We start from the raw sequence: 22,954 nt of genomic DNA, 5'->3' as shown, positions 1-22,954 counted from the left end.
AAAAATGCTCAACATCAGGAATTAATAAAGCCATGCAAATCCAGTCGACAGAAACGTTCACCCACCGTCGTCAGAATGATCATCAGCCACAGAGTCTACAAAGAATAAATGCTCAAGGTGTTTTAGAGAACTCTGTGCCCTCTAGCTGCCGCTGGGACGTAACCTGGGAACAGCTAGTAGTGAGGACACCGTGGAGGTGCGTTGAAAGGTAAAAATTGAGCTAACCTGTAATCGGGTAGGCCCACTGATGGGCCTATCTCCCGAGTAGACCAAAATCAAAAAGACACAGGCTGGCCATCCTGCGCTGCAGCAACATGTACCATCGCCAAGACTTGGAAGAAACCCAAATGTCCATCAACAGAACAATGCACCAAGAAGAAGGGGGCCCATGCGCACAATGGAACATGAGCCACGGAAGAGCATGCAACAGTGCCGCTGGCACCACCGTAGAAGGATCTAGAGATACCCACCCAAAAGGAAGTACGAAAGAAACCGAAATAGAAATATCCTATGACATCACTTATAGCTGTTACTTCAACATTGATACCCATGAAGTCATTTCCAAGAGAAGGCCGTGCATAGATGCAGAAAACCAACTATGCTTAACCAAGTGGAAAGGTGTAAGGAATGTATGAATTTGGATATGGGGGTTTACAGACATGTACTGATACATATGAAATATATAATCACAAAATACCTAAGGAATACCAAGAGTGGTCGACTCAACACTCTGTAATAACCTACACGGAAAAGGATCCAAAGATGAATAGATTGATACATACATATGATGAACCAGATGCAGTACACCTAGAACACACACCACATTTTTATCCAATTGGCTGTGATACTAGATAACAATTAAATTTTAAAAAACACACAAGAAGTAAGGAGATATAAGCTCTTGGGGGTTTGCCCTGACACACTGCACTCTCATTTGCAGCCTACTAACACAATTTCCAGGAAGCCTCTGTTGCAGGAAAACCCAGAGTTGGAAATGGAGAAATGCTGCCGCCTTGTGGCCGTTTCCCGCAAGAGCGGCTTTAAACGGATAGCTATGGGTCACTTAACATTCACAAGGACTCAGGCCTCTAAAAGACACCTGCCCTCAAAAAAAAAAAAATGTCCTGAGCTCGGCAGTGGTGAAAAAAATTCAAAGCAGGCAAATGTGTCAAAGAGATAGTATGAAGAGGTAAGTTTTACTCACTCTTTATCAAAAAAAGCAAAATGGAGAAAAGCTCAACCTCAGGAATGATCAGACTCCTCTAAGCTACAAAAAGCTTTCAACTCACCCAAGTTAACTACCGTCAGCCAAAAGACTACAAACAATAAATGCTGAAGGGGTTTTAGAGAACTCTGTTCCCTCTGTCTGCGGAGGACATGTCTAGTTGTAACAGCCAATAATGAGAACAGAAAGGAGCTGCGTTTTCAATTAAAAATTGAGCCACCCTTCCATCCAGAACACCCACAGCCGAGCCTCTCACCTGAGAAGACAGGCTGCAAGAGCTGCACTCCACGAGTTTTCACAGTAGCCAAGACACCGAAGCAACCCAAATGTCCATCAACAGATGAATGGATAAGAAGAGCTGGTCCGTGGACACAGTGGACTATTAGCCATGGAAAACAAGGAAACACTGCTCTTTGAGGCACCCGAGATGAGCCTAGAGATCATCACAGAACATGAGTTAAGTCGGAAAGCAAAAGGCATACCGTATGACATCACGTATAGGCGTTATCTAACAGCTGACACAAATGAACATATTTCCACAAAGAAAGACACTCACACACTTAGAAAACAAACTAAGCTTAAGTAAAATGAAAGGTGGGGGGAATGGATAAATTAAGATTAGTGTCACCATATGTGTACAAATACGTATTAAATATATATATCAAACAGACCGACCATATAGCAAGGGAGGTCACCAGAACACTCTGCAATAATTTACATGAGAAGAGGATCTGTACAAGGATATATATATATATATATATATATATATATATATATATATATATATATATATATAAAACGTACAAATGAACCAGATTCTGTACATATAGGACCAACAGTATTCTAATCATTACCCCGATTTAAACAAATTAAAAGAGCGAAGAAGAAGTAATGTGACATACACATCTGGGGTTTTTTCCTGGCACATTCCATTCTAATTGACAACCTGGGAACAGGACTTCCAGAAGCCTCTGCTGCCCTAGTAACCAGATGTGGGAATGTAGCAAGGCTGACGCCTTGTGGCCGTTTCCCACAGCAGCAGCTTTAAAGTCAGTGCTAATGGTCACTCAATATTCACACCCATTGCAGGCTTGTAAATGACACCTGCCCTCCAAAACAAAATCCTGGGGCCGAAAATCGACCAAAAAAGTCGAAAGAGGGCAACCTTCCAAGAAGACAATTGCGAGAGGTTTATTGTACTCACGTTTTTTTTTTTTCTGTTTTTGTTTAACAGAATAAAAAAAGGCGTGGAAAAATGCTGAACCTTAGGAATTATTAGACACGAAAATACACGTTACAAAAACCTATCATGTCACACGACTCAGCATGGCCAGCAGCAAAACTTCTGCAAACAAGAAATGCTGACGGGGTGGTGAAGAAATGCGTACCCTCGGTTCTAAGTGGGACGTGGTAAGAGCCCCTAAGGAAAACACAGTGGAGTTGCCTGGAAAGGGTCAACATTGAGCGACCGTTCAATCAAGCATACCCACTGCTGGGTCTATCACCTGAGAGGATGAGAATCAAAAAAGACACGGGCTGGCAATCCTGCAATCCAGCAATGTTTACCGTAGCCAACACTTGGAAGCAATGAAAATGCCCAGCCACAGAGGAATGCAGAAAGGAGCAGTGGTCCATGGACACAATGGAAGAGTGCTCCAGTGAAAAGTAGAAATTCCATTTTAAAAACAGATATAAGTAAGGAGACATCAGCTTTGGGGGGTTTCTCCAGACACATCCCACCGTCATTGATAACCGAGGAACACCACTGGCAGGAAGGTCTGCTTCACTAGTTACCAGAGTGGGAAACGCAGAAATGCTGCAGCCCTCTGGCCGTTACGTGCAACGGCAGCTTGAAAACCCGTGCTAATGGTCACTTCATGTGCACAAGTCCTGGAGGGCTGTCAATGAAACCTGCCCTCAAAATGTCTTGAGGGAGGTAGTGGCCAAAATATTTCAAAAGGTGGCACATACTTCAAGAAAAGAATGTGATGAGGTAAGCTACACACACAGTTTGAAGGAAAAAAGGACATCCCTGAAAGCTCAATTTCAAGGCTTTATGAGACGCATGCAAATCCAACCACAGAGGTATGGGCTCACACCAGTCAGAAGAACCATCAGCAACAAAACTACCAACAATTCATGCTGAAGGGGTTGTGGAGAAGTGCATACCCTCTAGGTTAAGTGGGACTTTGCCGCCAGCCGCGGCGGGTCCTCAAAGTGTAGCAACAACCGACGAGAGGGGGTAGGGAACTGAACGCACCAAGGTATGGGATCAGAAGGGCACAAGCAACTGACGCTTGCAAGGCAAGTTTAATAACAAAGCCTAGCCGTATATATACCCCTAAAGCAGGGAATTTGCTTCGTCACGCCTTATCGGCATCAGCTGGTTGGTTGGCTTCTCGGCTTAGTCACACCTTATCAGCATCAGCTGGTTGGTTGGCTGCTCGGCTTCTCCCTCAGAGGCACCAATTTCCCCTCCAGGGTTGCTTTTCCTAGCTTTAGGGAACAACCAGGGACTCCCAGTAACTGAGCAGGTCCCTGGAGCGATTTGGCCAAAGACCATCTCCTTTTGTATGTTCATACCATAAAGTCCAGGATGCATACCAAGGAGAGTACAGTCGGGCCCTGAGGCTTAGGAGGGTCTTAGTGGCGCCTTCCTCAGAGGGCAATGCTCGCCACAGGACTTCACCTGGTAAGAGGCACTAATGGGAACAGAATGGAGGTGCCTTTACAAGGTAAACACTGAGTTACGATATGATCCAGCAGGCCCACTCCTGGGCCTATAACCTAAGAAAGAAGACAGAAGTGGAAAGACACAGGCAGGCAAATCTGCATTGCAGGAGTATTACAATAGCCAGGACATGGAAGCAAGCAGAAAGTCCATCAACAGATGAGTGGACAAAGAAGAACAGGGACCTGAACAGATGGACTATTAGCCAAGGAACAAAAGGAAACAATGCCATCAACAGCACCATCGGTGAGGCTAGAGTTCATCACGCACCTTGCAGTAAGTCACAGAGCGAAAGATACATAGCCTACGATATCACTTATAGGTGTTCCCTGAAAATTGATATCACTGAAGATATTTCCACAGAGAAAGGCAATCACAGATGCAATAAACAGATTTATGGTTCACCCATGGACAGGTGTGAGAATTGTGTACATTAGGAAATTGGGTTTAAGAGAGAGATACCAACACAGGTGAAATACAAAATCACCAAAGGCCTACGGAATACCAAGAGAAGAGTACTCAACATTGTGTCATAAGCTCCATGGGAAAAGGATCCAAAGAAGACTAGATACATGTTTATGTGTAAAAGAGCCACATCTTTCACACCTACAACAAGCAAAACATTGTAATCAAACTTGCTGTGAGAAACAATAAACATTGAATTAAAAAACGAACAAGTCAGTCGTGAGGCACAAACCTAAGGGGCTTTTTCCTGGCACAGTCCATTCTAATTGACAACCGAGAATACGACTTCCACGGAGGCTCTGTTGCCCGAGTAACCAGGTTTGGTAAAGGAGACCTGCTGCCGCCTTGTGGCCGTTTCTCAAAACAGCAGCTTTAAACCCAGTGCTAATGGTCACTTGATATTCAAAATCATTGCAGGCCTATAAATGACACCTGCCCTCAAAAACGATTCTTGGGTCGTCCATCGAGGAAAAAAACTCAAAAGACGTGCACATTTCAAAACGACAATTTCAAGAGGCATATTTTGTGCACATTTTGTCTTCTCTTTCTTTCTTTCTCTTGTGATAAATAAAAGGGCATGGAAAAATGCTCAACATCAGGAATTAATAAAGCCATGCAAATCCAGTCGACAGAAACGTTCACCCACCGTCGTCAGAATGATCATCAGCCACAGAGTCTACAAAGAATAAATGCTCAAGGTGTTTTAGAGAACTCTGTGCCCTCTAGCTGCCGCTGGGACGTAACCTGGGAACAGCTAGTAGTGAGGACACCGTGGAGGTGCGTTGAAAGGTAAAAATTGAGCTAACCTGTAATCGGGTAGGCCCACTGATGGGCCTATCTCCCGAGTAGACCAAAATCAAAAAGACACAGGCTGGCCATCCTGCGCTGCAGCAACATGTACCATCGCCAAGACTTGGAAGAAACCCAAATGTCCATCAACAGAACAATGCACCAAGAAGAAGGGGGCCCATGCGCACAATGGAACATGAGCCACGGAAGAGCATGCAACAGTGCCGCTGGCACCACCGTAGAAGGATCTAGAGATACCCACCCAAAAGGAAGTACGAAAGAAACCGAAATAGAAATATCCTATGACATCACTTATAGCTGTTACTTCAACATTGATACCCATGAAGTCATTTCCAAGAGAAGGCCGTGCATAGATGCAGAAAACCAACTATGCTTAACCAAGTGGAAAGGTGTAAGGAATGTATGAATTTGGATATGGGGGTTTACAGACATGTACTGATACATATGAAATATATAATCACAAAATACCTAAGGAATACCAAGAGTGGTCGACTCAACACTCTGTAATAACCTACACGGAAAAGGATCCAAAGATGAATAGATTGATACATACATATGATGAACCAGATGCAGTACACCTAGAACACACACCACATTTTTATCCAATTGGCTGTGATACTAGATAACAATTAAATTTTAAAAAACACACAAGAAGTAAGGAGATATAAGCTCTTGGGGGTTTGCCCTGACACACTGCACTCTCATTTGCAGCCTACTAACACAATTTCCAGGAAGCCTCTGTTGCAGGAAAACCCAGAGTTGGAAATGGAGAAATGCTGCCGCCTTGTGGCCGTTTCCCGCAAGAGCGGCTTTAAACGGATAGCTATGGGTCACTTAACATTCACAAGGACTCAGGCCTCTAAAAGACACCTGCCCTCAAAAAAAAAAAAATGTCCTGAGCTCGGCAGTGGTGAAAAAAATTCAAAGCAGGCAAATGTGTCAAAGAGATAGTATGAAGAGGTAAGTTTTACTCACTCTTTATCAAAAAAAGCAAAATGGAGAAAAGCTCAACCTCAGGAATGATCAGACTCCTCTAAGCTACAAAAAGCTTTCAACTCACCCAAGTTAACTACCGTCAGCCAAAAGACTACAAACAATAAATGCTGAAGGGGTTTTAGAGAACTCTGTTCCCTCTGTCTGCGGAGGACATGTCTAGTTGTAACAGCCAATAATGAGAACAGAAAGGAGCTGCGTTTTCAATTAAAAATTGAGCCACCCTTCCATCCAGAACACCCACAGCCGAGCCTCTCACCTGAGAAGACAGGCTGCAAGAGCTGCACTCCACGAGTTTTCACAGTAGCCAAGACACCGAAGCAACCCAAATGTCCATCAACAGATGAATGGATAAGAAGAGCTGGTCCGTGGACACAGTGGACTATTAGCCATGGAAAACAAGGAAACACTGCTCTTTGAGGCACCCGAGATGAGCCTAGAGATCATCACAGAACATGAGTTAAGTCGGAAAGCAAAAGGCATACCGTATGACATCACGTATAGGCGTTATCTAACAGCTGACACAAATGAACATATTTCCACAAAGAAAGACACTCACACACTTAGAAAACAAACTAAGCTTAAGTAAAATGAAAGGTGGGGGGAATGGATAAATTAAGATTAGTGTCACCATATGTGTACAAATACGTATTAAATATATATATCAAACAGACCGACCATATAGCAAGGGAGGTCACCAGAACACTCTGCAATAATTTACATGAGAAGAGGATCTGTACAAGGATATATATATATATATATATATATATATATATATATATATATATATATATATATATAAAACGTACAAATGAACCAGATTCTGTACATATAGGACCAACAGTATTCTAATCATTACCCCGATTTAAACAAATTAAAAGAGCGAAGAAGAAGTAATGTGACATACACATCTGGGGTTTTTTCCTGGCACATTCCATTCTAATTGACAACCTGGGAACAGGACTTCCAGAAGCCTCTGCTGCCCTAGTAACCAGATGTGGGAATGTAGCAAGGCTGACGCCTTGTGGCCGTTTCCCACAGCAGCAGCTTTAAAGTCAGTGCTAATGGTCACTCAATATTCACACCCATTGCAGGCTTGTAAATGACACCTGCCCTCCAAAACAAAATCCTGGGGCCGAAAATCGACCAAAAAAGTCGAAAGAGGGCAACCTTCCAAGAAGACAATTGCGAGAGGTTTATTGTACTCACGTTTTTTTTTTTTCTGTTTTTGTTTAACAGAATAAAAAAAGGCGTGGAAAAATGCTGAACCTTAGGAATTATTAGACACGAAAATACACGTTACAAAAACCTATCATGTCACACGACTCAGCATGGCCAGCAGCAAAACTTCTGCAAACAAGAAATGCTGACGGGGTGGTGAAGAAATGCGTACCCTCGGTTCTAAGTGGGACGTGGTAAGAGCCCCTAAGGAAAACACAGTGGAGTTGCCTGGAAAGGGTCAACATTGAGCGACCGTTCAATCAAGCATACCCACTGCTGGGTCTATCACCTGAGAGGATGAGAATCAAAAAAGACACGGGCTGGCAATCCTGCAATCCAGCAATGTTTACCGTAGCCAACACTTGGAAGCAATGAAAATGCCCAGCCACAGAGGAATGCAGAAAGGAGCAGTGGTCCATGGACACAATGGAAGAGTGCTCCAGTGAAAAGTAGAAATTCCATTTTAAAAACAGATATAAGTAAGGAGACATCAGCTTTGGGGGGTTTCTCCAGACACATCCCACCGTCATTGATAACCGAGGAACACCACTGGCAGGAAGGTCTGCTTCACTAGTTACCAGAGTGGGAAACGCAGAAATGCTGCAGCCCTCTGGCCGTTACGTGCAACGGCAGCTTGAAAACCCGTGCTAATGGTCACTTCATGTGCACAAGTCCTGGAGGGCTGTCAATGAAACCTGCCCTCAAAATGTCTTGAGGGAGGTAGTGGCCAAAATATTTCAAAAGGTGGCACATACTTCAAGAAAAGAATGTGATGAGGTAAGCTACACACACAGTTTGAAGGAAAAAAGGACATCCCTGAAAGCTCAATTTCAAGGCTTTATGAGACGCATGCAAATCCAACCACAGAGGTATGGGCTCACACCAGTCAGAAGAACCATCAGCAACAAAACTACCAACAATTCATGCTGAAGGGGTTGTGGAGAAGTGCATACCCTCTAGGTTAAGTGGGACTTTGCCGCCAGCCGCGGCGGGTCCTCAAAGTGTAGCAACAACCGACGAGAGGGGGTAGGGAACTGAACGCACCAAGGTATGGGATCAGAAGGGCACAAGCAACTGACGCTTGCAAGGCAAGTTTAATAACAAAGCCTAGCCGTATATATACCCCTAAAGCAGGGAATTTGCTTCGTCACGCCTTATCGGCATCAGCTGGTTGGTTGGCTTCTCGGCTTAGTCACACCTTATCAGCATCAGCTGGTTGGTTGGCTGCTCGGCTTCTCCCTCAGAGGCACCAATTTCCCCTCCAGGGTTGCTTTTCCTAGCTTTAGGGAACAACCAGGGACTCCCAGTAACTGAGCAGGTCCCTGGAGCGATTTGGCCAAAGACCATCTCCTTTTGTATGTTCATACCATAAAGTCCAGGATGCATACCAAGGAGAGTACAGTCGGGCCCTGAGGCTTAGGAGGGTCTTAGTGGCGCCTTCCTCAGAGGGCAATGCTCGCCACAGGACTTCACCTGGTAAGAGGCACTAATGGGAACAGAATGGAGGTGCCTTTACAAGGTAAACACTGAGTTACGATATGATCCAGCAGGCCCACTCCTGGGCCTATAACCTAAGAAAGAAGACAGAAGTGGAAAGACACAGGCAGGCAAATCTGCATTGCAGGAGTATTACAATAGCCAGGACATGGAAGCAAGCAGAAAGTCCATCAACAGATGAGTGGACAAAGAAGAACAGGGACCTGAACAGATGGACTATTAGCCAAGGAACAAAAGGAAACAATGCCATCAACAGCACCATCGGTGAGGCTAGAGTTCATCACGCACCTTGCAGTAAGTCACAGAGCGAAAGATACATAGCCTACGATATCACTTATAGGTGTTCCCTGAAAATTGATATCACTGAAGATATTTCCACAGAGAAAGGCAATCACAGATGCAATAAACAGATTTATGGTTCACCCATGGACAGGTGTGAGAATTGTGTACATTAGGAAATTGGGTTTAAGAGAGAGATACCAACACAGGTGAAATACAAAATCACCAAAGGCCTACGGAATACCAAGAGAAGAGTACTCAACATTGTGTCATAAGCTCCATGGGAAAAGGATCCAAAGAAGACTAGATACATGTTTATGTGTAAAAGAGCCACATCTTTCACACCTACAACAAGCAAAACATTGTAATCAAACTTGCTGTGAGAAACAATAAACATTGAATTAAAAAACGAACAAGTCAGTCGTGAGGCACAAACCTAAGGGGCTTTTTCCTGGCACAGTCCATTCTAATTGACAACCGAGAATACGACTTCCACGGAGGCTCTGTTGCCCGAGTAACCAGGTTTGGTAAAGGAGACCTGCTGCCGCCTTGTGGCCGTTTCTCAAAACAGCAGCTTTAAACCCAGTGCTAATGGTCACTTGATATTCAAAATCATTGCAGGCCTATAAATGACACCTGCCCTCAAAAACGATTCTTGGGTCGTCCATCGAGGAAAAAAACTCAAAAGACGTGCACATTTCAAAACGACAATTTCAAGAGGCATATTTTGTGCACATTTTGTCTTCTCTTTCTTTCTTTCTCTTGTGATAAATAAAAGGGCATGGAAAAATGCTCAACATCAGGAATTAATAAAGCCATGCAAATCCAGTCGACAGAAACGTTCACCCACCGTCGTCAGAATGATCATCAGCCACAGAGTCTACAAAGAATAAATGCTCAAGGTGTTTTAGAGAACTCTGTGCCCTCTAGCTGCCGCTGGGACGTAACCTGGGAACAGCTAGTAGTGAGGACACCGTGGAGGTGCGTTGAAAGGTAAAAATTGAGCTAACCTGTAATCGGGTAGGCCCACTGATGGGCCTATCTCCCGAGTAGACCAAAATCAAAAAGACACAGGCTGGCCATCCTGCGCTGCAGCAACATGTACCATCGCCAAGACTTGGAAGAAACCCAAATGTCCATCAACAGAACAATGCACCAAGAAGAAGGGGGCCCATGCGCACAATGGAACATGAGCCACGGAAGAGCATGCAACAGTGCCGCTGGCACCACCGTAGAAGGATCTAGAGATACCCACCCAAAAGGAAGTACGAAAGAAACCGAAATAGAAATATCCTATGACATCACTTATAGCTGTTACTTCAACATTGATACCCATGAAGTCATTTCCAAGAGAAGGCCGTGCATAGATGCAGAAAACCAACTATGCTTAACCAAGTGGAAAGGTGTAAGGAATGTATGAATTTGGATATGGGGGTTTACAGACATGTACTGATACATATGAAATATATAATCACAAAATACCTAAGGAATACCAAGAGTGGTCGACTCAACACTCTGTAATAACCTACACGGAAAAGGATCCAAAGATGAATAGATTGATACATACATATGATGAACCAGATGCAGTACACCTAGAACACACACCACATTTTTATCCAATTGGCTGTGATACTAGATAACAATTAAATTTTAAAAAACACACAAGAAGTAAGGAGATATAAGCTCTTGGGGGTTTGCCCTGACACACTGCACTCTCATTTGCAGCCTACTAACACAATTTCCAGGAAGCCTCTGTTGCAGGAAAACCCAGAGTTGGAAATGGAGAAATGCTGCCGCCTTGTGGCCGTTTCCCGCAAGAGCGGCTTTAAACGGATAGCTATGGGTCACTTAACATTCACAAGGACTCAGGCCTCTAAAAGACACCTGCCCTCAAAAAAAAAAAAATGTCCTGAGCTCGGCAGTGGTGAAAAAAATTCAAAGCAGGCAAATGTGTCAAAGAGATAGTATGAAGAGGTAAGTTTTACTCACTCTTTATCAAAAAAAGCAAAATGGAGAAAAGCTCAACCTCAGGAATGATCAGACTCCTCTAAGCTACAAAAAGCTTTCAACTCACCCAAGTTAACTACCGTCAGCCAAAAGACTACAAACAATAAATGCTGAAGGGGTTTTAGAGAACTCTGTTCCCTCTGTCTGCGGAGGACATGTCTAGTTGTAACAGCCAATAATGAGAACAGAAAGGAGCTGCGTTTTCAATTAAAAATTGAGCCACCCTTCCATCCAGAACACCCACAGCCGAGCCTCTCACCTGAGAAGACAGGCTGCAAGAGCTGCACTCCACGAGTTTTCACAGTAGCCAAGACACCGAAGCAACCCAAATGTCCATCAACAGATGAATGGATAAGAAGAGCTGGTCCGTGGACACAGTGGACTATTAGCCATGGAAAACAAGGAAACACTGCTCTTTGAGGCACCCGAGATGAGCCTAGAGATCATCACAGAACATGAGTTAAGTCGGAAAGCAAAAGGCATACCGTATGACATCACGTATAGGCGTTATCTAACAGCTGACACAAATGAACATATTTCCACAAAGAAAGACACTCACACACTTAGAAAACAAACTAAGCTTAAGTAAAATGAAAGGTGGGGGGAATGGATAAATTAAGATTAGTGTCACCATATGTGTACAAATACGTATTAAATATATATATCAAACAGACCGACCATATAGCAAGGGAGGTCACCAGAACACTCTGCAATAATTTACATGAGAAGAGGATCTGTACAAGAATATATATATATATATATATATATATATATATATATATATATATATATATAAAACGTACAAATGAACCAGATTCTGTACATATAGGACCAACAGTATTCTAATCATTACCCCGATTTAAACAAATTAAAAGAGCGAAGAAGAAGTAATGTGACATACACATCTGGGGTTTTTTCCTGGCACATTCCATTCTAATTGACAACCTGGGAACAGGACTTCCAGAAGCCTCTGCTGCCCTAGTAACCAGATGTGGGAATGTAGCAAGGCTGACGCCTTGTGGCCGTTTCCCACAGCAGCAGCTTTAAAGTCAGTGCTAATGGTCACTCAATATTCACACCCATTGCAGGCTTGTAAATGACACCTGCCCTCCAAAACAAAATCCTGGGGCCGAAAATCGACCAAAAAAGTCGAAAGAGGGCAACCTTCCAAGAAGACAATTGCGAGAGGTTTATTGTACTCACGTTTTTTTTTTTCTGTTTTTGTTTAACAGAATAAAAAAAGGCGTGGAAAAATGCTGAACCTTAGGAATTATTAGACACGAAAATACACGTTACAAAAACCTATCATGTCACACGACTCAGCATGGCCAGCAGCAAAACTTCTGCAAACAAGAAATGCTGACGGGGTGGTGAAGAAATGCGTACCCTCGGTTCTAAGTGGGACGTGGTAAGAGCCCCTAAGGAAAACACAGTGGAGTTGCCTGGAAAGGGTCAACATTGAGCGACCGTTCAATCAAGCATACCCACTGCTGGGTCTATCACCTGAGAGGATGAGAATCAAAAAAGACACGGGCTGGCAATCCTGCAATCCAGCAATGTTTACCGTAGCCAACACTTGGAAGCAATGAAAATGCCCAGCCACAGAGGAATGCAGAAAGGAGCAGTGGTCCATGGACACAATGGAAGAGTGCTCCAGTGAAAAGTAGAAATTCCATTTTAAAAACAGATATAAGTAAGGAGACATCAGCTTTGGGGGGTTTCTCCAGACACATCCCACCGTCATTGATAACCGAGGAACACCACTGGCAGGAAGGTCTGCTTCACTAGTTACCAGAGTGGGAAACGCAGAAATGCTGCAGCCCTCTGGCCGTTACGTGCAACGGCAGCTTGAAAACCCGTGCTAATGGTCACTTCATGTGCACAAGTCCTGGAGGGCTGTCAATGAAACCTGCCCTCAAAATGTCTTGAGGGAGGTAGTGGCCAAAATATTTCAAAAGGTGGCACATACTTCAAGAAAAGAATGTGATGAGGTAAGCTACACACACAGTTTGAAGGAAAAAAGGACATCCCTGAAAGCTCAATTTCAAGGCTTTATGAGACGCATGCAAATCCAACCACAGAGGTATGGGCTCACACCAGTCAGAAGAACCATCAGCAACAAAACTACCAACAATTCATGCTGAAGGGGTTGTGGAGAAGTGCATACCCTCTAGGTTAAGTGGGACTTTGCCGCCAGCCGCGGCGGGTCCTCAAAGTGTAGCAACAACCGACGAGAGGGGGTAGGGAACTGAACGCACCAAGGTATGGGATCAGAAGGGCACAAGCAACTGACGCTTGCAAGGCAAGTTTAATAACAAAGCCTAGCCGTATATATACCCCTAAAGCAGGGAATTTGCTTCGTCACGCCTTATCGGCATCAGCTGGTTGGTTGGCTTCTCGGCTTAGTCACACCTTATCAGCATCAGCTGGTTGGTTGGCTGCTCGGCTTCTCCCTCAGAGGCACCAATTTCCCCTCCAGGGTTGCTTTTCCTAGCTTTAGGGAACAACCAGGGACTCCCAGTAACTGAGCAGGTCCCTGGAGCGATTTGGCCAAAGACCATCTCCTTTTGTATGTTCATACCATAAAGTCCAGGATGCATACCAAGGAGAGTACAGTCGGGCCCTGAGGCTTAGGAGGGTCTTAGTGGCGCCTTCCTCAGAGGGCAATGCTCGCCACAGGACTTCACCTGGTAAGAGGCACTAATGGGAACAGAATGGAGGTGCCTTTACAAGGTAAACACTGAGTTACGATATGATCCAGCAGGCCCACTCCTGGGCCTATAACCTAAGAAAGAAGACAGAAGTGGAAAGACACAGGCAGGCAAATCTGCATTGCAGGAGTATTACAATAGCCAGGACATGGAAGCAAGCAGAAAGTCCATCAACAGATGAGTGGACAAAGAAGAACAGGGACCTGAACAGATGGACTATTAGCCAAGGAACAAAAGGAAACAATGCCATCAACAGCACCATCGGTGAGGCTAGAGTTCATCACGCACCTTGCAGTAAGTCACAGAGCGAAAGATACATAGCCTACGATATCACTTATAGGTGTTCCCTGAAAATTGATATCACTGAAGATATTTCCACAGAGAAAGGCAATCACAGATGCAATAAACAGATTTATGGTTCACCCATGGACAGGTGTGAGAATTGTGTACATTAGGAAATTGGGTTTAAGAGAGAGATACCAACACAGGTGAAATACAAAATCACCAAAGGCCTACGGAATACCAAGAGAAGAGTACTCAACATTGTGTCATAAGCTCCATGGGAAAAGGATCCAAAGAAGACTAGATACATGTTTATGTGTAAAAGAGCCACATCTTTCACACCTACAACAAGCAAAACATTGTAATCAAACTTGCTGTGAGAAACAATAAACATTGAATTAAAAAACGAACAAGTCAGTCGTGAGGCACAAACCTAAGGGGCTTTTTCCTGGCACAGTCCATTCTAATTGACAACCGAGAATACGACTTCCACGGAGGCTCTGTTGCCCGAGTAACCAGGTTTGGTAAAGGAGACCTGCTGCCGCCTTGTGGCCGTTTCTCAAAACAGCAGCTTTAAACCCAGTGCTAATGGTCACTTGATATTCAAAATCATTGCAGGCCTATAAATGACACCTGCCCTCAAAAACGATTCTTGGGTCGTCCATCGAGGAAAAAAACTCAAAAGACGTGCACATTTCAAAACGACAATTTCAAGAGGCATATTTTGTGCACATTTTGTCTTCTCTTTCTTTCTTTCTCTTGTGATAAATAAAAGGGCATGGAAAAATGCTCAACATCAGGAATTAATAAAGCCATGCAAATCCAGTCGACAGAAACGTTCACCCACCGTCGTCAGAATGATCATCAGCCACAGAGTCTACAAAGAATAAATGCTCAAGGTGTTTTAGAGAACTCTGTGCCCTCTAGCTGCCGCTGGGACGTAACCTGGGAACAGCTAGTAGTGAGGACACCGTGGAGGTGCGTTGAAAGGTAAAAATTGAGCTAACCTGTAATCGGGTAGGCCCACTGATGGGCCTATCTCCCGAGTAGACCAAAATCAAAAAGACACAGGCTGGCCATCCTGCGCTGCAGCAACATGTACCATCGCCAAGACTTGGAAGAAACCCAAATGTCCATCAACAGAACAATGCACCAAGAAGAAGGGGGCCCATGCGCACAATGGAACATGAGCCACGGAAGAGCATGCAACAGTGCCGCTGGCACCACCGTAGAAGGATCTAGAGATACCCACCCAAAAGGAAGTACGAAAGAAACCGAAATAGAAATATCCTATGACATCACTTATAGCTGTTACTTCAACATTGATACCCATGAAGTCATTTCCAAGAGAAGGCCGTGCATAGATGCAGAAAACCAACTATGCTTAACCAAGTGGAAAGGTGTAAGGAATGTATGAATTTGGATATGGGGGTTTACAGACATGTACTGATACATATGAAATATATAATCACAAAATACCTAAGGAATACCAAGAGTGGTCGACTCAACACTCTGTAATAACCTACACGGAAAAGGATCCAAAGATGAATAGATTGATACATACATATGATGAACCAGATGCAGTACACCTAGAACACACACCACATTTTTATCCAATTGGCTGTGATACTAGATAACAATTAAATTTTAAAAAACACACAAGAAGTAAGGAGATATAAGCTCTTGGGGGTTTGCCCTGACACACTGCACTCTCATTTGCAGCCTACTAACACAATTTCCAGGAAGCCTCTGTTGCAGGAAAACCCAGAGTTGGAAATGGAGAAATGCTGCCGCCTTGTGGCCTTTTCCCGCAAGAGCGGCTTTAAACGGATAGCTATGGGTCACTTAACATTCACAAGGACTCAGGCCTCTAAAAGACACCTGCCCTCAAAAAAAAAAAAATGTCCTGAGCTCGGCAGTGGTGAAAAAAATTCAAAGCAGGCAAATGTGTCAAAGAGATAGTATGAAGAGGTAAGTTTTACTCACTCTTTATCAAAAAAAGCAAAATGGAGAAAAGCTCAACCTCAGGAATGATCAGACTCCTCTAAGCTACAAAAAGCTTTCAACTCACCCAAGTTAACTACCGTCAGCCAAAAGACTACAAACAATAAATGCTGAAGGGGTTTTAGAGAACTCTGTTCCCTCTGTCTGCGGAGGACATGTCTAGTTGTAACAGCCAATAATGAGAACAGAAAGGAGCTGCGTTTTCAATTAAAAATTGAGCCACCCTTCCATCCAGAACACCCACAGCCGAGCCTCTCACCTGAGAAGACAGGCTGCAAGAGCTGCACTCCACGAGTTTTCACAGTAGCCAAGACACCGAAGCAACCCAAATGTCCATCAACAGATGAATGGATAAGAAGAGCTGGTCCGTGGACACAGTGGACTATTAGCCATGGAAAACAAGGAAACACTGCTCTTTGAGGCACCCGAGATGAGCCTAGAGATCATCACAGAACATGAGTTAAGTCGGAAAGCAAAAGGCATACCGTATGACATCACGTATAGGCGTTATCTAACAGCTGACACAAATGAACATATTTCCACAAAGAAAGACACTCACACACTTAGAAAACAAACTAAGCTTAAGTAAAATGAAAGGTGGGGGGAATGGATAAATTAAGATTAGTGTCACCATATGTGTACAAATACGTATTAAATATATATATCAAACAGACCGACCATATAGCAAGGGAGGTCACCAGAACACTCTGCAATAATTTACATGAGAAGAGGATCTGTACAAGAATATATATATATATATATATATATATATATATATATATATATATATAAAACGTACAAATGAACCAGATTCTGTACATATAGGACCAACAGTATTCTAATCATTACCCCGATTTAAACAAATTAAAAGAGCGAAGAAGAAGTAATGTGACATACACATCTGGGGTTTTTTCCTGGCACATTCCATTCTAATTGACAACCTGGGAACAGGACTTCCAGAAGCCTCTGCTGCCCTAGTAACCAGATGTGGGAATGTAGCAAGGCTGACGCCTTGTGGCCGTTTCCCACAGCAGCAGCTTTAAAGTCAGTGCTAATGGTCACTCAATATTCACACCCATTGCAGGCTTGTAAATGACACCTGCCCTCCAAAACAAAATCCTGGGGCCGAAAATCGACCAAAAAAGTCGAAAGAGGGCAACCTTCCAAGAAGACAATTGCGAGAGGTTTATTGTACTCACGTTTTTTTTTTTCTGTTTTTGTTTAACAGAATAAAAAAAGGCGTGGAAAAATGCTGAACCTTAGGAATTATTAGACACGAAAATACACGTTACAAAAACCTATCATGTCACACGACTCAGCATGGCCAGCAGCAAAACTTCTGCAAACAAGAAATGCTGACGGGGTGGTGAAGAAATGCGTACCCTCGGTTCTAAGTGGGACGTGGTAAGAGCCCCTAAGGAAAACACAGTGGAGTTGCCTGGAAAGGGTCAACATTGAGCGACCGTTCAATCAAGCATACCCACTGCTGGGTCTATCACCTGAGAGGATGAGAATCAAAAAAGACACGGGCTGGCAATCCTGCAATCCAGCAATGTTTACCGTAGCCAACACTTGGAAGCAATGAAAATGCCCAGCCACAGAGGAATGCAGAAAGGAGCAGTGGTCCATGGACACAATGGAAGAGTGCTCCAGTGAAAAGTAGAAATTCCATTTTAAAAACAGATATAAGTAAGGAGACATCAGCTTTGGGGGGTTTCTCCAGACACATCCCACCGTCATTGATAACCGAGGAACACCACTGGCAGGAAGGTCTGCTTCACTAGTTACCAGAGTGGGAAACGCAGAAATGCTGCAGCCCTCTGGCCGTTACGTGCAACGGCAGCTTGAAAACCCGTGCTAATGGTCACTTCATGTGCACAAGTCCTGGAGGGCTGTCAATGAAACCTGCCCTCAAAATGTCTTGAGGGAGGTAGTGGCCAAAATATTTCAAAAGGTGGCACATACTTCAAGAAAAGAATGTGATGAGGTAAGCTACACACACAGTTTGAAGGAAAAAAGGACATCCCTGAAAGCTCAATTTCAAGGCTTTATGAGACGCATGCAAATCCAACCACAGAGGTATGGGCTCACACCAGTCAGAAGAACCATCAGCAACAAAACTACCAACAATTCATGCTGAAGGGGTTGTGGAGAAGTGCATACCCTCTAGGTTAAGTGGGACTTTGCCGCCAGCCGCGGCGGGTCCTCAAAGTGTAGCAACAACCGACGAGAGGGGGTAGGGAACTGAACGCACCAAGGTATGGGATCAGAAGGGCACAAGCAACTGACGCTTGCAAGGCAAGTTTAATAACAAAGCCTAGCCGTATATATACCCCTAAAGCAGGGAATTTGCTTCGTCACGCCTTATCGGCATCAGCTGGTTGGTTGGCTTCTCGGCTTAGTCACACCTTATCAGCATCAGCTGGTTGGTTGGCTGCTCGGCTTCTCCCTCAGAGGCACCAATTTCCCCTCCAGGGTTGCTTTTCCTAGCTTTAGGGAACAACCAGGGACTCCCAGTAACTGAGCAGGTCCCTGGAGCGATTTGGCCAAAGACCATCTCCTTTTGTATGTTCATACCATAAAGTCCAGGATGCATACCAAGGAGAGTACAGTCGGGCCCTGAGGCTTAGGAGGGTCTTAGTGGCGCCTTCCTCAGAGGGCAATGCTCGCCACAGGACTTCACCTGGTAAGAGGCACTAATGGGAACAGAATGGAGGTGCCTTTACAAGGTAAACACTGAGTTACGATATGATCCAGCAGGCCCACTCCTGGGCCTATAACCTAAGAAAGAAGACAGAAGTGGAAAGACACAGGCAGGCAAATCTGCATTGCAGGAGTATTACAATAGCCAGGACATGGAAGCAAGCAGAAAGTCCATCAACAGATGAGTGGACAAAGAAGAACAGGGACCTGAACAGATGGACTATTAGCCAAGGAACAAAAGGAAACAATGCCATCAACAGCACCATCGGTGAGGCTAGAGTTCATCACGCACCTTGCAGTAAGTCACAGAGCGAAAGATACATAGCCTACGATATCACTTATAGGTGTTCCCTGAAAATTGATATCACTGAAGATATTTCCACAGAGAAAGGCAATCACAGATGCAATAAACAGATTTATGGTTCACCCATGGACAGGTGTGAGAATTGTGTACATTAGGAAATTGGGTTTAAGAGAGAGATACCAACACAGGTGAAATACAAAATCACCAAAGGCCTACGGAATACCAAGAGAAGAGTACTCAACATTGTGTCATAAGCTCCATGGGAAAAGGATCCAAAGAAGACTAGATACATGTTTATGTGTAAAAGAGCCACATCTTTCACACCTACAACAAGCAAAACATTGTAATCAAACTTGCTGTGAGAAACAATAAACATTGAATTAAAAAACGAACAAGTCAGTCGTGAGGCACAAACCTAAGGGGCTTTTTCCTGGCACAGTCCATTCTAATTGACAACCGAGAATACGACTTCCACGGAGGCTCTGTTGCCCGAGTAACCAGGTTTGGTAAAGGAGACCTGCTGCCGCCTTGTGGCCGTTTCTCAAAACAGCAGCTTTAAACCCAGTGCTAATGGTCACTTGATATTCAAAATCATTGCAGGCCTATAAATGACACCTGCCCTCAAAAACGATTCTTGGGTCGTCCATCGAGGAAAAAAACTCAAAAGACGTGCACATTTCAAAACGACAATTTCAAGAGGCATATTTTGTGCACATTTTGTCTTCTCTTTCTTTCTTTCTCTTGTGATAAATAAAAGGGCATGGAAAAATGCTCAACATCAGGAATTAATAAAGCCATGCAAATCCAGTCGACAGAAACGTTCACCCACCGTCGTCAGAATGATCATCAGCCACAGAGTCTACAAAGAATAAATGCTCAAGGTGTTTTAGAGAACTCTGTGCCCTCTAGCTGCCGCTGGGACGTAACCTGGGAACAGCTAGTAGTGAGGACACCGTGGAGGTGCGTTGAAAGGTAAAAATTGAGCTAACCTGTAATCGGGTAGGCCCACTGATGGGCCTATCTCCCGAGTAGACCAAAATCAAAAAGACACAGGCTGGCCATCCTGCGCTGCAGCAACATGTACCATCGCCAAGACTTGGAAGAAACCCAAATGTCCATCAACAGAACAATGCACCAAGAAGAAGGGGGCCCATGCGCACAATGGAACATGAGCCACGGAAGAGCATGCAACAGTGCCGCTGGCACCACCGTAGAAGGATCTAGAGATACCCACCCAAAAGGAAGTACGAAAGAAACCGAAATAGAAATATCCTATGACATCACTTATAGCTGTTACTTCAACATTGATACCCATGAAGTCATTTCCAAGAGAAGGCCGTGCATAGATGCAGAAAACCAACTATGCTTAACCAAGTGGAAAGGTGTAAGGAATGTATGAATTTGGATATGGGGGTTTACAGACATGTACTGATACATATGAAATATATAATCACAAAATACCTAAGGAATACCAAGAGTGGTCGACTCAACACTCTGTAATAACCTACACGGAAAAGGATCCAAAGATGAATAGATTGATACATACATATGATGAACCAGATGCAGTACACCTAGAACACACACCACATTTTTATCCAATTGGCTGTGATACTAGATAACAATTAAATTTTAAAAAACACACAAGAAGTAAGGAGATATAAGCTCTTGGGGGTTTGCCCTGACACACTGCACTCTCATTTGCAGCCTACTAACACAATTTCCAGGAAGCCTCTGTTGCAGGAAAACCCAGAGTTGGAAATGGAGAAATGCTGCCGCCTTGTGGCCGTTTCCCGCAAGAGCGGCTTTAAACGGATAGCTATGGGTCACTTAACATTCACAAGGACTCAGGCCTCTAAAAGACACCTGCCCTCAAAAAAAAAAAAATGTCCTGAGCTCGGCAGTGGTGAAAAAAATTCAAAGCAGGCAAATGTGTCAAAGAGATAGTATGAAGAGGTAAGTTTTACTCACTCTTTATCAAAAAAAGCAAAATGGAGAAAAGCTCAACCTCAGGAATGATCAGACTCCTCTAAGCTACAAAAAGCTTTCAACTCACCCAAGTTAACTACCGTCAGCCAAAAGACTACAAACAATAAATGCTGAAGGGGTTTTAGAGAACTCTGTTCCCTCTGTCTGCGGAGGACATGTCTAGTTGTAACAGCCAATAATGAGAACAGAAAGGAGCTGCGTTTTCAATTAAAAATTGAGCCACCCTTCCATCCAGAACACCCACAGCCGAGCCTCTCACCTGAGAAGACAGGCTGCAAGAGCTGCACTCCACGAGTTTTCACAGTAGCCAAGACACCGAAGCAACCCAAATGTCCATCAACAGATGAATGGATAAGAAGAGCTGGTCCGTGGACACAGTGGACTATTAGCCATGGAAAACAAGGAAACACTGCTCTTTGAGGCACCCGAGATGAGCCTAGAGATCATCACAGAACATGAGTTAAGTCGGAAAGCAAAAGGCATACCGTATGACATCACGTATAGGCGTTATCTAACAGCTGACACAAATGAACATATTTCCACAAAGAAAGACACTCACACACTTAGAAAACAAACTAAGCTTAAGTAAAATGAAAGGTGGGGGGAATGGATAAATTAAGATTAGTGTCACCATATGTGTACAAATACGTATTAAATATATATATCAAACAGACCGACCATATAGCAAGGGAGGTCACCAGAACACTCTGCAATAATTTACATGAGAAGAGGATCTGTACAAGAATATATATATATATATATATATATATATATATATATATATATATATATATATAAAACGTACAAATGAACCAGATTCTGTACATATAGGACCAACAGTATTCTAATCATTACCCCGATTTAAACAAATTAAAAGAGCGAAGAAGAAGTAATATGACATACACATCTGGGGTTTTTTCCTGGCACATTCCATTCTAATTGACAACCTGGGAACAGGACTTCCAGAAGGCTCTGCTGCCCTAGTAACCAGATGTGGGAATGTAGCAAGGCTGACGCCTTGTGGCCGTTTCCCACAGCAGCAGCTTTAAAGTCAGTGCTAATGGTCACTCAATATTCACACCCATTGCAGGCTTGTAAATGACACCTGCCCTCCAAAACAAAATCCTGGGGCCGAAAATCGACCAAAAAAGTCGAAAGAGGGCAACCTTCCAAGAAGACAATTGCGAGAGGTTTATTGTACTCACGTTTTTTTTTTTTCTGTTTTTGTTTAACAGAATAAAAAAAGGCGTGGAAAAATGCTGAACCTTAGGAATTATTAGACACGAAAATACACGTTACAAAAACCTATCATGTCACACGACTCAGCATGGCCAGCAGCAAAACTTCTGCAAACAAGAAATGCTGACGGGGTGGTGAAGAAATGCGTACCCTCGGTTCTAAGTGGGACGTGGTAAGAGCCCCTAAGGAAAACACAGTGGAGTTGCCTGGAAAGGGTCAACATTGAGCGACCGTTCAATCAAGCATACCCACTGCTGGGTCTATCACCTGAGAGGATGAGAATCAAAAAAGACACGGGCTGGCAATCCTGCAATCCAGCAATGTTTACCGTAGCCAACACTTGGAAGCAATGAAAATGCCCAGCCACAGAGGAATGCAGAAAGGAGCAGTGGTCCATGGACACAATGGAAGAGTGCTCCAGTGAAAAGTAGAAATTCCATTTTAAAAACAGATATAAGTAAGGAGACATCAGCTTTGGGGGGTTTCTCCAGACACAT

This window comes from Kogia breviceps, chromosome 6, assembly GCF_026419965.1.
Source record: "Kogia breviceps isolate mKogBre1 chromosome 6, mKogBre1 haplotype 1, whole genome shotgun sequence".
NCBI lineage: Eukaryota > Metazoa > Chordata > Mammalia > Artiodactyla > Physeteridae > Kogia > Kogia breviceps.
The sequence above is the reverse complement of the archived record's forward strand: the minus strand, read 5'-3'. Positions refer to the sequence as shown.